Below are 4,193 nucleotides of genomic sequence, written 5' to 3' on the forward strand. Positions count from 1 at the left end.
GGCTCATTTGATGTATGAATTTAAGCTCATATAGGTCGACCTTCGCAAGAAGGGAAACACCCTCATTTTGGACTCTTAAATGAGCTCATTTTGAGCACAAAGGCTCCGAAATGGGACTCCTTAAAGACTCATTTATGACTCCAAATGTTTGCTGGGAGACTGTCTCGCTTTGATTTCGGAATGCTTACACATTGGCTGCATTTCTTTATTCATTCTTAACGTTTGGAATAAACTTTTTTGTTTACTTATTCTTTAGAACGTTCCTGATGATATGTTAACGTATATTTCTAACACATTCTGTTTATTCCGGCTGTGAAATGGGATTATCCGGAATGTATAAAGAAACGCAGCCATTGAGATGTTAGCTTACTATCAATATAGAAGTATTACATATATGATTTGAAGTCTATTTCGACATTTTATTTTTATTAATTTCTGTATGGAGAGGATCCTTTTAACATTGGCTGAAGAATATGCAATTGACAACGCTCCTTGAGACATGTTGTATATGTTTGAGAACAGTGGTTAATTAAAAAAATTTTTGGTGATTCTTACATTTTCCCAAAACTCAAAAATATTGAGGTTGACAAAATACATATAATAAAATTGTAACTGGTCGATGTCTGTACACTATAGATATTAAAGAAAAATTAATGTGGGGGTCTTTATAAGAGCACCAGAAGCCAAATCAACCATCTTTAGAATTTTTGTCTGTGTCTGTCTGTCTGTATGTTTGCACGCGCATCACTCGAAAACGAATGCAGAGAATTGAATGCAGTTTTTACCGATATATTGCATGATTCAACAACTACAGGTTGTAGCAATCGTACAAAAACAACATTTACCGTTGGTATGAACTCCTTGTGTCATCAACATCTTCTTTATCTATTCATATACCCTGCATACCAGGATTTCATAGAATTCTGAAAGGTTTCAAAATTTTTTTATGAATTTTCTTTAAGAAATCATACAGAATTTTTTTACTAGTTCTTATCAACCGCTGCATATGTTTTTCTTTACAGATTTCTAAAAGAATCGTAACAAATTTCCGACACTCTTAAAGATTTCGGGAGCATTTGTTTGCAGGGTATATATATACGTATATGTGTATGTATACGCGGATATGTAAAAAAAGCAAAACAGACGATAATTTGACACAAGCGTGCTCATAAGAAGAAGCATAGCTTCTATCGCTATCACCTGTAATTGATGCGCCTTGGATATATTGCTAGAGGTCTAACTTAAAATATAGAAAGAAAAAAATTAGAGAGTTGCCACCTGTTTGAAAATTGCAGTTTAAGTAAATTGGTAAGAAAAAGTGAATATTGCAATATGGGTGCCAAAAGAAAGAGGCTTAAGAAGGCTTACAGCCAAAAATATTTTTTTAGAGTTGCCACCTGATTGAAAATTTTAATTAAAGTGAATTTATAAGATAAGTTGAATATTGCAATATGGGTATCAAACTAAAGAGGTTTAGGAAATTTTACTGCCGAAAATATTTTTAGGGAGGATTGCCACCTGTTTGAAAAATTTTATTGTATTAAATTGATCAAATGAAATCGATATCTATACTTATAATAAAATTGTAACAGGCAGAGAGTTGCCACCTGTATTAAAAATTTCAGTTTAGGTCAATATGGCTGTCAAAAGAAAGAGGTTTACAAAGGCTTACAGCTGAGCTATTTTTGTAGAAGACTTAATTTAATTGATAGCATAAATTAAATATTGCAATATTGGCATCAAACTAAAGAGGCTAGGAAATTTTAATGCCGAAAATATTTTCAAGGGATTTGCCAACCGCTTGAAAAATTGTATTCATTTAAATTTGTAATATAAATGAAATATTACAATACGGGCATTAAACTAAAGAGGATTAGGAAGCTTACTTTTAAAAATATTTTTGAAGCGGGTTGCCACTTATTTGAAAACTTTATTTTAGTTAAATTTATAAGATAACCTAAATGTTGCCATGTGGGTATCAAACGAAAGTATTTGAGAATAATAAAATGTTAAAGAAATGTTAAAGAAAAATTAACAAGGGGTTTAATAGATCAACAGAAGCTAAATCTAAAATTTTTATAATTTTGGTCTGTCTGTCTGTATGTTTGTAAGCGCATCACGCAAAAACTAATGTATGCAATTAAATGCAGTTTTCACCATGTACATATTACTAGAGCTCTAATTGAAAATATATAATCCATTTTTTTGGTTTTAGTTTATCGTCGTTCATTATTCCTAGGTATTTGAATGTGTTAGCTTTTGACAGTGCGTCGTTGTTTATATTTAGAGTTAGCAACGGACTGTTCTCAAAATTTCGCCTTGATATAACCATATATGTAATACTCCTATATTGGCAGTAAGAGCTAGTACCGTCCGAAAACACTACAGTACAGATATATCAATAAACACGTACGAAAGAAAAGGAACACACACATTTATAAATAAACATGTACACAACACATATACAAAACCGGCACTCAAGTACACAATACATTGACAAAAACAGTACTAGACTGTCTCGCTTTGATTTCGGAATGCTTACACATCAGACATCTGCAGCGGGTGCATGATTTTCGTGTATACTCGATCATCTAACAAAACCCGTTTTGCATCGTTCTCTGTATACGAGCAGAAGTATTGTTCGTTATCGACTGAGCTCAAGACGAACATGTTGGCCACAACACCCGATTGCTTTTCATACATACTTGATTGGGTTCGGGTGCTTTGCAGCTCAATATACCCGGGTGTTCGAGTTTCAACCCGAGTGTGCACAAAATTTTCTTGATTGGCTTATGACGTTTTTGTTTCTACAAAAAATGTTGCCTTCTCATCGCGGTGTTCTTAGTTTTTGTGCGTAGAGGGCAAAGAGAACGTTGAATTTTTCGGTAGTTTGTTTAAGTGTACATTTAACCATTTCTTATATTTTTGCTCATACAAAATGCGACATCACGACGCCTACATCCATTTAGGTATAATTGTGTGTAGATCGGCATTGCCCAAGCCCTATACACTCGGTGCACATTTATTTTTTGTAAAAGTACTTATGTACTATGTAGATGTACATAGTTTTAGGCTGTGTGTTCTAGTATATACTCACACAGCTTTCCACGCGAAACTATACGAAATAGATGCAAAAACATTTTTGTCTACTTCGCTTCTAATTTTTTCATTGCGTATGCACAAGCACAAAGCAACAACATTTTCGTATGCTTTGTGGGAATATATTGGCGCCAGTTACCTTCAGCGTAAATTTCTTTGTTGTCCTGCATTTTATCGCAATGTTCGGGTGTCCGTTTCATTGTTACACAAATTTTCGGGTTAGCTGCGGGTGTCCGAGTGTGGTGTTCGCTTGTGCTCAATTTATAGCGAGGGTAATCGAACAGACTCGTTCGTAACCAAAGCAGCTGTCGGGTATGCATCTCGATCGAACACATAGTAGCCGAGTGTGGCGTTCGCTTGTGCTTGATTTTTAGTGAGTGTGATCAAAAAGGCTCGATCATACTCAAAGCTGTTCTCTGTTACACATTGAGATGTTAGCTTACTATCAATATAACGGGTGATTTTTTTGAGGTTAGGATTTTCATGCATTAGTATTTGACAGATCACGTGGGATTTCAGACATGGTGTCAAAGAGAAAGATGCTCAGTATGCTTTGACATTTCATCATGAATAGACTTACTAACGAGCAACGCTTGCAAATCATTGAATTTTATTACCTAGAAAAGTTGGCAGAAAATCCGCTTTTTTATCGACAAATTTTGTTCAGCGATGAGGCTCATTTCTGGTTGAATGGCTTCGTAAATAAGCAAAATCATGCGATTTGACGCCTTTAGACTATTTTTTGTGGGGCTACGTCAAGTCTAAAGTCTACAGAAATAAGCCAGCAACTATTCCAGCTTTGGAAGACAACATTTCCGAAGAAATTCGGGCTATTCCGGCCGAAATGCTCGAAAAAGTTGCCCAAAATTGGACTTTCCGAATGGACCACCTAAGACGCAGCCGCGGTCAACATTTAAATGAAATTATCTTCAAAAAGTAAATGTCATGGACCAATCTAACGTTTCAAATAAAGAACCGATGAGATTTTGCAAATTTTATGCGTTTTTTTTAAAAAAAAAGGTATCAAGCTCTTAAAAAATCACCCGTTAGAAGTATTACATATATGGATATAACCACAAACTTAATTTTATTGA

This window comes from Rhagoletis pomonella, unplaced genomic scaffold (assembly GCF_013731165.1).
Source record: "Rhagoletis pomonella isolate Grant_MI unplaced genomic scaffold, Rhpom_1.0 Rhpom_scaffold_00006, whole genome shotgun sequence".
NCBI lineage: Eukaryota > Metazoa > Arthropoda > Insecta > Diptera > Tephritidae > Rhagoletis > Rhagoletis pomonella.